Source organism: Corvus hawaiiensis, chromosome 5, assembly GCF_020740725.1.
Source record: "Corvus hawaiiensis isolate bCorHaw1 chromosome 5, bCorHaw1.pri.cur, whole genome shotgun sequence".
Taxonomy (NCBI): Eukaryota; Metazoa; Chordata; class Aves; order Passeriformes; family Corvidae; genus Corvus; species Corvus hawaiiensis.
In genome coordinates this window covers 11265270-11279050 of record NC_063217.1, presented here as the reverse complement: position 1 = coordinate 11279050, position 13781 = coordinate 11265270, and positions in this window count along the sequence as shown.

The window sequence follows — 13781 nt, the reverse complement described above, 5'->3', positions numbered from 1 at the left end:
TTCAAAAGTAGTATAATTTTTTGTCATGGTATAGATTATTTTTGCCACAGCAACTAAAGATAAAGTCATTAAACTCACTTATGAGCTACCAGTAACACAGTTTAAGCAAAGAGATTCAAACTGGTAACTGAAGAATGGGCATGCCAATATGATTCAAGAATTCATTACCTATATTCCCATAGGAAGTTTTTGGTAAAAATTACTTTTATCAAAAAAGTAAAAAATGTACAAGAAAAAGTACCAAAAGAATTACAAAAAGATGGAAGATTGCAGAATTAAAATTTGGTATAATATGCCTATTTTTGTTATCTTAGGTACTTTTATTACTTTACTGTAGATCAGAAATTGTTCAAGTTTTTATGTTTTTTGCAAACATACAATTCATGTTAAGATTTTAGCCCTATTTTTATTTTGCTTCAATTGACTGAAGTATTTATTTTCATACAATACAAGAAGGATTGGGACTATACATGAAACAAAGATAATTAATTGTTAGACCTCATGGAATAAAGTACCAAAGTTACAACCTTTGAGTTCCCCAGATCCATAGGCTTCATAGAGCCAAGTATAAATGTCTCAAATATGTTCACTATCTTGGCCAGTGTCTGAATTCAGGCATAAGAAAGAAGAATGTTAATTTTTACAGTCATGTTTAGTTTCTGTGTCCTGTATTACAGGGTATGGTGGAATATCAATGTCTGAAATAATCCATATCCTGAGGCAACACTTCTGAGTAAATGGTGGGAAACAAACTGGATTAAATTTATTGAATTTTAAAGAACATCTGAAATAACTTGGAGCTATTTTCTTCCTTTCAAATTCTCAATCTACTAAGGGGAGTTTTAGCTCTCTGCTGGGTGGAGTAAAGTATCACTTTTCATTTGGTCCATACTGTTCTGCACATTAAAATCATGTTCATTCTTTAAATTCATCATTCATGAATGAAAACAAACTAATAAAATCTCTGGAATAAATCACCATGCAAATAAATTTTCATTATTGTAGAGGCTTAAATCATGACTTAGAAGTAGGTTTATGTGTTTATAACTGAACTTATTAAAATAAAAGATCTTGTAAAAAAATTATTTCGCACATCCTTTTCCAAAGAACTTAAAAATTTGGTTCAATCCCAAGATCCTACTCATGGATGGAATTCTTTATTATTTTGAAGAGTCCAGAAGAAAAGCACAAGGTCTCTGCAGTTTAGATTTGACAACAACATTGCAATTCTTGGATTACCACTGTCCTTATACTTTGAGAAACCTGTAGCAGTCATTTAGGTAATCACCTTTCCTCTGGAACCCCAGGGATCTCAGAAGTAGGATTCAACAAATGAAACCCATAATACGTTCCACTGGCATAAAATTGGCAGTAGGGAGTATCAAGATAATGGTAAATTGTCTTTGAACTCGCACGTCAGAGTTCTCCAGGATAAGTGCTTTAATGGGACGGGATAAGGTGAAGTAATAAATGACAAATTTTGTAAAACAGTGTCCCTCCGTACATCCTCTCGTTCAGAAATACATGATGTAAATGTGATTTATAAAGAATTTGAAAACAAGCAGGTGGGACTTCACACTATCAAAATGAAAAGGATTTCAAACATTGACCTTCTTTTGCAGAAATCTACATGTCTATGATTTGCCTTCAATGGCAAATTGGAAGGGGCTAAATGCACTATTGAGACCAGGATCAGAATTCAAATCTCTGAGAAATGAAACTTGTGTTAAAGGCCTGAGTTATGAAAAATAGATGTGGAATGGGGAATAGTTGACTAGGTAACAGAGGTGGATGGGGGATTGTAATGGGTAACTAGACAGATATTAATAAACATTTTGGCTGTAGAACAAAAATGGAAAGCTTCGAATCAGTAGAAGTGTCATGGACAACAGAGAGAAATTTATTCTCTGTCCATTGAGATCTTGGGACTGTATCCAGTTTAGGCACAACTCAACACAAGAAACATGTTGACAAATTAGAGTACAAAGAGGAACAATAAAACCGATAAGAAGTTTAGAAAATATGAACTTTGTGGAAGAGTTGAAGGAGTAATGTTTGTTTAGTCTAGAACAGACTGAGGGCAGCTATAACAGGCTTGACAATGTAAAAGCCTTTTACAAAGAGGATGGCTCTTCTCATCTGCAGGGGAAAGGAAAACAATTTATACTGTATATTTTTGTAATAGAAGGAGTACTTCATTAAAGTACCAAGATCTATTACATACGGCGGGTTTCATTCATTGCAACTTTTTAAAAACAAATTAGATAAATATTTTTTTTAATATTCGGTGTCCTGGCTAAAGGTATTTTTGCCTCAGGGCACCAGGGTTGCACTAGATCCCTAGGGATCCTTCTGTTCCTTTGCATTTGCATGCTTTCAGGATTTAGTTTGACAAAATACAACAGCTTTAGATGGAGGGATCAAAAGACTTCCATCTGTAAATGTCCCAGACTATAGTGGAGAGAAGCCAAAGGAGACGGTGATTCAGACTCTTTCATGTCTAGTTGTCCAACCACTAACTAAAAAGGCATTATTTCACTCGGTTGTGCTCTGTAGGGATAAACCATGCTTACATCACTAGAGAAGGAGATAGGGGAAACCTGTTTTGTTTCAGATTTTTAAGGGTATAGCCATATCTTTGGCACTGTCAGTGCTAATGTGCTTGTGACCAGTGACAAAGCAGTAAGTGTCATGGGATTTAATCAGGTTGAAGAGTTCAGGAGAGATTTTGAATGGTGGTTATACCAAAACACTGGATAGATGCTTAGTAAGGAATGACGTATTCTGCAGTGACTGAATGGGCTTTGGTACACCCAAGCCAAACAATAAAAAATCTTTTTGGAAGATTTAGCTTTTTCATTGTATTATTCTTGTGCTCAGACAAGCTTAGTGCTTGTGAATGAAAGTAGATATGACAGCAAAAGAGGCAGACATAATTTCTTTATCTGTACAGGCACAGCACAGGCAGAGCACAGGCACAGCATGAAATACATGATGCTAAAAGGCTTTCTCAGTTGATGGGAGGATAGTTTAGTCTCCAGGCTGATGCAGAAACAATTACTTACTGGGACTGATGATTCTGCTATGGGTGCCTGTCCACTGGGAAAGGAGATTGAGAGACGAGTGTAGGCTAATGAACAGCTTTCACTAATGTCTTGGACTATAAACCCATAATTTAGAACAAAAATGTTACATCAGTTGCATGTTACTGGTTTGCTCAGAAATTCATTTCCACTGCTAAAACATTTTTATAGGCAGAATTGTTTCATATACGCATTTTTATTTCAGTTGAATATAGGACTCCCTAATGGTAACTGAAAAATGAAGCGACTTGCAAAATTTACAATATTTATCAGGAAGAATCAGATGTAATAGTGGGTGAAGCATGACACAATCTTTTCCAGTAATTTTTCTTGTTATTTGTTTCTTCTGGCTTACATCTTTTTTCTATCCACCACCCTCAATGAAAATACTTCAGAGTACTATTGTGTGAACTAGACAGATGTATGGTCAGATATTCAGCACTGGACACCAAAGCTCCAGAACTCCAAAGTCATGCTTATCAGCTGCTTAAAGCAATCTGAAGCCCACAGACACTTATAATTTTGGCCATTGGATTCTCTTGACTAATGTTCTTCCTGTGGTATAACTTTAGTTTCTGTATCATGAATAGCTCAAAACTCAAATCTAAGTGCCATCAGAATCTGCTAACAAGATATTCCTTTGTTTATTTCGATTGGCATCTCAATCCAGAAAGCAGTTTCAAACTTCTTTAATGAACTAGTATTTTAAGAAGAGTAACAGCAACAGGTTGCCCTCCCTAATCATCAGGCACTGTTAATTTTGTGGAAGAGGTAATAGAAAATGGAGGAAGTTCTATCAGTATGTTCCAAACAGGTCAATAAGACTGTGAAATCACACAGGGCCTCTCTGGCTTTGTGGTTTCCCATAAACTGTTGGACACCAATACTGAGTATCTTAGTACTTATCCGAAGGTCCCAGATAATCATACCTGGGCTTTGCACTTCTAAAAGCAGGTCCTTATTGGAATAAAAGTTTTCTTTTGGAAGAGGAAGTCCCACCTGTAAAATGGGCAATTTCTGTGTGCCTACTTTTGCTGGATCTCAGCTGTATGTGACGTACAATAATCCCAGTATTGGAAACTTCCATTACACATCCAATTGACTTTGTTGATTGTCCTGTATTGGCCTTTCAGCTTTGGGCACTGTGGTTTGAAGTTGATGAAATCTCAGGCAAGCACCCCAAAGACTAAAAGACAACTGCTTTTTCAAGGACTACAATATTTCTCCAGTAACACTGCAAAGGTTACAAAGGTGCACTCAACCATTCCATGATATCAAATCAGTAATAGGTGCAAGAAATTATTTGTATTACTCCATAACTCCAAAAATCTAGATTAATGAGAGCCTCCTTGTGCTTAATTGGCAGAGTTCATGCTACTGTGCTAATTTTGTCACCTGAGAGATTTGTTGGAATTGACTTTGGTGTCCTATTTCAGATATAAACCAAGAAATATACCCTAGAAAGTACACCATTTTTAGCCACTGGGTTTATCACTTTCATTGCCAAGGATAATATTTTCAAAATTGAAAAACATGCAGGCTTTCTTTTCATACTTGCTGAAAAAAAATTTCCACTGCTACAAAAACACAAACACACCAGTGAGCACAAATCCTCAGTGAGGTAATGGCAAAGCTCAGAAGCAAGTCTGCAAGAACTAAGATTTGCTTATGTGAAGAAAAAATGTTAAATTTATAGGCTGGGTGCTGATGGCTGTCTTCCACAGGTGCTAGACATAATTTAGCAATAGAAATTTGTTTAATGACGGCATACATTTTTTATTTCTGTTTGCTGTTATTTTTAGAATATGCCTGTCACAAGGCCTTGATCCTAATTACTATCTTCTGATTAGTCTTACTGAGCTACTTTAATTGTAATGGATATCCGTATTTGTGCTTGAGGCTAGTGGACTGAAAAGGCAACACTAAGGCTGTGGTTTCCAACCATCATGTTTGCCCTTATATGCCATAAGGGTTGATGTGGTCCTGGTTCTGTTTTTAAGAATAACCAGCCAATTACCATAAGCAGTACAGATGGGAAATTATTTTAAAATATCTTTTTAAAATTAAAAATTACTTTCCTTTTGGTGAAAAAGTAAAGTATATAAAATACTGGGAAAATAAAATATTTAGTATAATTTTTAATTTTAGAAATGTGCAGAATTCTTCCTCTTTCTATAGGACTGGTGACTTAGTGAGGACAGAAGAGTGAGATCAATAAATTATGTTTTTATTAAATTTAAAATTGAAAACTCAGTAATTCCAAATGCACCTTGAGGCAAAATGGCTATTACCACGCATATGAAAGGAGATGACTTCAAGAATATTTTGTCTGTGGGTTTCATAAAAATAAATTTCTGAGGTAAATTTTATCTCTCACAAATGGAAATTTTCTGTGGATTTGTGAGCCATTTTCAATTATGAAATTATACCAGTGCTGATTGTATTTGTCCATGGAAAATCTTGACCTACATCATGAGACCTAAGGGAAAGCAAAACAAATCCCATTTTTTCTGTAGGAGAGAACTATGAAGCTGGTTGAGAGAATAATAGCTTGTGTAAATGAGTTTCTAACCTCTCACATAAACAGCTTCTGGGATCTCTACCCAGACTATAACAGAGCAGACACCACAGAGAACAAATGTCCTCAAAGACTGAAAAGAGAACCAAAAATTGCCCCCAGCAGGTCTGAAAAGAAATTCCTTCACACAATTGTCTATATACTCTCGTGTGTGTACACAAAATTATCTTTATAAAATGAAGACCATAAGCCTCTTCCCTAAAATGTTATAATCTAATAGAAAAGATGACAGAACTACTAAGAATTAGAAACAATACCTAACGATAGATATGGGCCACAGAAAACGTCACACCATGCTGGAGCTTCTAAATGAAGAAAGAACACATAATTAAAAAAACAAACAAACAATAAACCTAAACAAACCCAAAAACATCAACCCTCCCCCAAGAAAACCAAAGCAAAACAAAACCCCATAAAATGAGCATCACAAGTACCAGAGCATGGAGTGCAGAAATCACTAATCACAGAAATTTTCTGTCCACAGAAATTCAGAGCTTTTTTCTGTCTTTCCATTCAACAATCTGGACATCTTTGACCCAAGTTAGGCATAAGCATTTTTTTCAGGAGCTCTTTGGGAAGAAAGCCACATGCAGTCTCTTTCCCTGAGACCTTACACAGCTGACATCCTAAAAACGTTTTCTGTGAACAAAGCTGTTACCTCTGATGGTTCTTTGGGAAATGACACTTCCTACAGAGTAGGAGTCTGGGGTGTATTGCCATGTAACCATGTCTGACTGGTTTTCCATCTGCAGGAAAACAAGATATATATTGACTTAGATATGTGTTGAATTAAAGGTAACACACTCCCAAGCCCAGATGAGCGCTGCTTTATCAGGCTCTGAGAAATGAAGAACATGTTGCCAGTGAGTTAAGGATAATGTAGTTCAAAATTTTTTTAAGATAATCTCTGCCTTCCTATAAAATCTATAGTGATAGCACTGGAGTAAGGGATAATAAGACTAATACGAAAAAAAAATAGAAAGCATACTGAAAACCAGCTGCTTGAACTTATTTAAAAGTATGTATACAATCAAAAATGGTCACAATTTATCTGTCTATAGCATGTCAGATAATTTCTAGGTCAAAACCAAAATGAAAGACCAGAATTCCTACTACAGCAAAATATCTGCTATGCTGTACTGTAACATGGTAATTTCTTTGAATTATTATTGCATAGAATATTCTCCTATCAGGGTTTCAAACTCATCGTTGAAGAGGCCTGATCCAATGCCAAATGGAAGCAGTGTAAAAACTACAACTGACTTGAGTGAGAGTTAAAACAGCTCTTGAAAAAGGAAGCTTGTTGTGAATAAAGTTTCTTCCTTATGGTATGGCTTCCCTTGAATGGAAGCATATTTCCACAACTAGAAGTTTTCATTACCTGCTACCGGCCTTAATGAAGCACACAAGCTAAAGGCCCTATATTACCTTCTTTGCTCTGTGGCATAATCAGGGCTGCTGAATCTCACATAATCTACTGATATCTAATCCTGAAGGACTTTTAGTAATATTCTTGAAAGAAATAGTGAGAAAAGAAACAACAAATATTTAGAATTAAAATGTGTATAAATGGATATCACGCTCGGAGTATTAAAGAGAAAGTTGGCAAAAAAAATTGCAAATCTTGCTGGTGTTTTCTATAGGAGAGATATTAGAACAGTTCAAGGTCCTTAATTTCATACACATACACTGAAATAATTTTAGGTTCTTACTTTCTGAAATGATAATTTCTTCCATCCCACAATCCGATTGGTATCATCAATTTAGTGCTGGTGCAGTGGTATGGAATTGATGACACAGAAGGATCCTTGCCCAACCCAAATGAGTCTATGTAATCAATTTTTAGCTAACACAGATTTTTCTGCCTCTGCTAATCCTTGCTATGCAGGATATGTTCCTTTCTAAAGGGAAAGGATTTTCCTTACATTTTAAAAAACACAACCCTTTGAATGCAAATAAAATGACTAATGCTTCTTAAGCTCATGGTGGTTCCATGCAGTAACTTAAATGAGAGGCTGGTAGTTCATCTGTGACTGAAAACCAAAACCAGACAGATTAGCTTGTTAGAGTTCTCACAACACACAGCTATGAGTTATGATCATGGTGGGGAATATATTTCTTTTTCAGTTGCCTTCTTTTAAGCTTCTCTTTCAGCTGTTTCATTATATTGGGATTTTAGAAAATGGGTGCATCTAATCTCTTTTTAAAAAGTCATACTGAGAAAGAGGGAAAGAGCAGATGTTATTTTCAAAAGTGAAAATCTAGCTAAAAAGATGAAACACAAGTTTGCTAGTGACAATTCATAAACCTCACATGTTCTTCTGCTCTGCTGTCAATGGAAAGCCAGGTTTGAAAAACAGTTACAACAGGAAAAAGAGATATTGGTCTCCTTCTGAAAGCATATTCTTCAAGTCTTTGCATGAATTTAGGATAAATGAATTAATGTAAGATGTCTGCTGGTCACTGTTCTCTGTGTGTACATGAAATGCCTAGTTAAACAAACTCATCAAAAGAATTTGGCATAAAGATACCAACAGTGTGGATGGTAATGGGCTTTATTAGGAACAGGCAGCTCGATATCCAGCTTGGTCAGGACAGGACAACTGTATGCAAGCCAAGAAGCAAAGCTTTATATGTGTAAGGAGGTTTTCATGGGAAAATGACATGTATTGCATTTCAACACATAAATGCACTGTTTTTTGTTCTGAAGAGCTTCTGCTCTGAGAGTTCTGGCAGCAGAAGTGTGCTTTGAGTCCCTGTCCGGTTGATGCTGGAGTCAGCGGGAACACCTCCACTGCTGTGACAGAGTGGATATGCTGGAGTGTCCAGCATGCTTTAGGAATGCTCTAGACCCCCCTCCAGTTTCTTCGAATCTGATGAGCAGTGTGGATGCTCAGTGCCTGACAGAAATTCCTGCTCATCAGGACCCATCATACCAACATCTTTGCACTGTTCAATATTCCTCCACTGTAACTGCTGTGGTGACTGCCCTGCCTGAACCCCGAGCTGTCAGGCAATTGCCAGACCTGCTTTGCCTTTACTTGCGCTACTGAGACTACAAAGTAACTTCCCTCTGCAGAACTGGAGCTCACAAGCTGACCAAACTTCACTGGCTGTATTATAAAATCTGGGTCTTGGATACATATGTATTATCAATTTCACTGGTTTTATCAGGGATGTAGATATCTATCTACATGACTGAGATAAAAACCAGCGATTAGATGAGCATAAGTTTTGATTCTGACCAGCTTTGCTTTTATTTGAAATGAAATAATGCAGTGTGGATAGTGTCAGTTTGGAGGGCTATTCAGTCTCCCAAGCTGTTACCTTTACTTGGTAGAGTGGATCTGATTCCCATCAAAACCCAGGGAAAGATTTATGGTGTCTTCTGTGAAAGATGAACTAAGTCCTTTTCAAGCTCTCAAATGAAACAAGACAAAATGCATGTGATTCTTCTTCCCTAACTTCAAGGTCTGAATTCAACTGCCTAAGTATCAGTTCAGACTGTGATTTTTAGCACTTTAATATATTCAAGACGTTTGCAAGGGTGCCAGGAAAAATGGGGTATATGAGAGAGCTATGCTTTTCTGGAGTGCCAGTGCTCTTTTGCAGGCCAGATAGAATGCAGCTCAGATGGCAATAGATCCATATGTGTGCAACTGGATTGAGTAGTAGTAGTACTAGTAGTAGTAGTAGTAGTAGTAGTAGTCATAAGTAGTTGTAGAGGACATGTCTACATGTAACTCAAGTGCCCAGGCTAATCTGACTCTTAATGGAGTTAATATATCAGTAAAATACATAGAATTATTTCTCTAATCTGAAAGTAGACACCCACATTTGATGAAATTAATTGCATCTGGATTCAGTGGATGATATTCATGAAATGAACTGGATGTTCTGCTTGTCTTGAACTAAAGATTCTGCTCTTCTATAACCCAAATTTCATAACAATAAAAAAGTTAAAGAGCCTTTGTCTTGTCTTTGATAACCAACACTGAGCTGAAGTTTTCATTTTTCAGCCACTGCTTCCAGTTTGATACATAAGGATTTTCTCTCCTCAGAGAACTGTAATGGCTCTCCAGATCATCCAATTTTCTATATCTCCTGCAAATTGTGTAAAACTGTTTCATTGTAACCATAAACTTAGGTATCTAAGAGGGAGCTTTCAGACCAAAGGGACAGACTTTCTAATGACATGTAACTTCCCTACACATTTTTACCCTTTTCACTAGCTAACTCAGTTTGATCTTTCTAGTTGTGTCTTGTATTTGTATTCTGGAAGTTGTATATCTTCTGGAAATTTTAGCCTGCCTGCATAGTAAAGAATCTAGTTATCAGCCATTGATTTAAAGGTTTCTTAAATTGTGAGGCGCTTTCAACTCAGACACCATACAAACTTAGGTTATCATCTCTCCAGATTTTGTACAGCAATGCAGGCTCAGAATGGCTAAAATCTGTATGGCAGCTGTGATCTCAAAGGACTGCTGGATGCTGCAGTGAAAGGGTGGTAGTGACTCAGACAACAGCAGTCTTCCCTCCAAGTGCCCGAGGTGCTTCAAAGAGGCCCTGCACTGCTGAGAAAGATAAACCTGACTCTTGGTGGCCTGTGGTCATTCAAAGATCTTATTGAGCATTTCACAAGGGAAAAGACACTGACCTCAGTGTCCTGGACAGATTATATAAAATTAGTAAAACCAAGTCCAGAACATTTCGGGTCTAGTTTTGCATTCCTCCCTCAGTGTTGGGTGCCAGGATTTCTCCTGGCGTGCTCTGGATTGAAATGAGCTCTACAAACCAAAAGCTACGCTGGACTTGGCCCTGGGTTCAGCTCCCTTCTAAATCTGCTGTCAGCTGTGCATTGGGAAATTCACCCACAGCAGATGGGCTTTTGTTCTGGTTTGGTTTTGATGCTGTCAGGTGAGTGGGAGTTATTTGAACTCCAAAGATTGAAGTGGAAATCAAAAAGCAACCAAAATCCCAAGTGATCCTGTCCACAAGCAGATGTTTTTAGACCATGGCCATTAAAAAGCCTGTATAAGAAAACATTAACTACAATAGAAAAACAGATTGTTGGCAATTAGTGCTCTTCAAGAAAAGAGCATTAAAAAAATGGGGGAAAAACATTTTGGTGTTGCTAAATCATACTTATTTACTAAATATTGATACCAGATGACTTCCCATTTGTTGATAAAAACATTTCAACATGATAAATGCTTTCATCTAAAAGGTTTTTTTGAAACATATTATAAGATGGGGAATATTTAACAGGAGAAAAACAATAGGAAGGGCAGGTTGTTTAACATAAGAACAAGCAAAACTTTTGAAAATATCTTGAGCATGATATGTAGGGACAAACATCATCAAAAGTCACTGGGTTGGTTATACCCTGTGGATATATCAGACAAACTTGACTGCAGTCCCAATCCAAATACAGGCTGGAAGGAGAATGGATTGAGAGCAGCTCTGGGGGAAAAGATTTGGGGGTGTTGGTGGATGAAAAGGGACATATATAACTTGATAAATTATATAATTTATGCGAGTGAAGTTCATCACATCAAAATCAGACGTCCGGGATAAGAGTCACGTCTTTAAATGTAGGGGGTGAATGGAGGCAATGAGGAGATTCTTCAAGAAGCTGGATGAGAGGACAAGGTAACATTAAACAAAGTATTTCTGATGAGACAACCTCTCAAGAACAAGGAGAAGTCACTACTGACAGGTTAGATGGAGAGCCAGGAGGGGCTCCTCTCACCCTCTGGGTGAGAATGGCGCACAGTTCTTTTCCTTGCTTTCAGGATGAGTTCTCCAATCCTTATACCGCTATATAAAATATGACTAAGTCTTCATCTCCTTCAGATCTTCTGAAGAGAAGATTTAGGCCAATGTACGGTCAGGAATGATACCCAGATGCCTCAGTGCAGAAGCTATTTCAGTCCTGGGTTTGTTTCACTGCAGTGACTTCCAGCAGGCAATATCCCACTTGCCTGTTTCTAGGATTTTCAGCTACCTGGTTCTGAGGAATTCCATCCCCTCTCAATTGTCCATGTTTTTGTAGCACCATGTAACACCAAACACCTCATCTACTGCCTTTGAAAACTGAAGCTCACCCTAATCCTACTAAGAGTGCAGTGCCTTCTTTCTTCTCTAAGGATAGCAGGAAGGTCTGGGGAAAGTGGGACTGGAAACTTGCGGCTCTTTGACCTGACTGAATGGCAGTCCAGTGGAGAAAAGTGCATTCCATTTGGGACCTGAGTGGTTCACTGCTGCTGTTCCTGAACACCATGAAACTGGCAGAACCATAAAAGAACTGTCCTTGCAACTCAACCTGCCAAAAATGTCCAACATTAAAAGGTTTGTCTGTGGAAAAGCTTTATGAGTCTGCACCACTAGAGAGGGAATTTTTGAAACCCTGTTCTCCCTTGCAACAACAAACATCACATTACTTGTTTATTTTCAGATTTAATCTCAACTGCAAATACTGATATATTCATCTTGTTCTCTTCCATATGTAGTCAGTGCTCTTTCCTAACAACTCTGAAATGCAGCTGCTCCATGACAAGTAAAGGATGAGGAAACAGGCATGCATGACTCCTTGACTAGTAAAATTTTCCAAAGACTGGGCCAGGAGCACACAGAAGTCCTGGGGATAGCAGTAAATATACATTCCCTTGGGTCCTTTGGAGTGGAGAGAAGACAAGCATCTCCTCTTTTTCCTCCCTCACGTAAAAAAATACCCTTAAAATATGCACATTTCCAAACACATTTTATGCTCCAATTTCACTGTAGCAATATGATTCAGTAATTTCATTATGCAAATTCCTCTCATTTAGAGCGCCTATTATTTATTCTTCTTTTACCCAGTCATCACCAAAAAAAGCCATGATGGTTTTAACTTATTTGGATAAAGCACACTGATAAAACAATTTGGTGAGAATACTGATTAAACCCTTTTTTTCAGCATGAAACGCTGTGGGAGATTTCCTATACAAGGCAGTCCTTTGCCCCAAATGGAAGAGGAGTGTGAAGCAGACATGAAAGAGGTACAGCTCCCATCTGTCTTTCAGTGTGGCTTTGATAACGATTCACAGAATTTCAAGAGGGTTCTATGTGGAGGGGGTGGCAAGCAGAAAGCCTTGTCGTGAGTACTGGTGAGTTTTCACAGATAGTCATCTGTGGAGACAAACCAGAGAAAAGTGATTAATGAGCTGGAATAATATGATCTTGAGGAGTACTATAGTTTGTGCTACAATGTTTCTTCACACTGCACACATCTGTCACAAACAGGCTCATGAAATCATTTGCTGTTTGCTTTATCTGCAGAAACATTCTTTGTGTGCTGACATCACACGAAACGTGCCAGGGTAAGCAAATGCAGCACTGTGGCAAACAGCTCGGACTAACAGTAACACCTGTCTTCTTAACTTGCTCTGGCCAACTATTTCCCAGGGCTAAGCTAATAAAAATGCCCATAGCTTGGGTGAGAAGGTGTAACAACCACCTCTGTGGTCCAGCCCTTTCACTCAGAGCTATTCTGAGTCACAGGGTTGGGCTGAGAGCTCCAGTTTAAAACAGTAATGGTGGCGGGATGTGAGCAAACTTCTGCTTCCACATCAGCAGCACCATCTACCATGGGAAGTGTCACTTTCTTCACTTTTTCCCAAGGATCTGTTTTAAGTCACCATAAATGAGAGGACACTGGCCCTTTGGACTGACCTTATCTTTTCCACGCTTGTTCCCGTATTCTCCTCTTTATGGTTTCCCTCATCCTGTCAACCTCCCTACCCTGGCTTTTGAGATCTGCTAGCTCCTTTCTTCTGCCATCATTCAGTCTTCATAGGGAAAATTGAGGCTGCTTTATAATCTTCCTCATTGTGCTTATGCTGCCTTTTCTTTAATTCCTCAGAAGTAGTCCTACTTATCTTTAAGTTTTAGGCCTCTAACTTAACCAAAAATTTCCAACTCTTATAATTTTATGGCAAACCTTGAAAATGTGGTATTTTTCTTCAGACATTAACTACTGCAGTAATTTGAGACTTTCCATTCCACAATAAAACAAATTTCCAGTCCTCATTTCACAGAGGGAAGTTCAAAAACACAACTCCCAAAGAAGACCATAAACA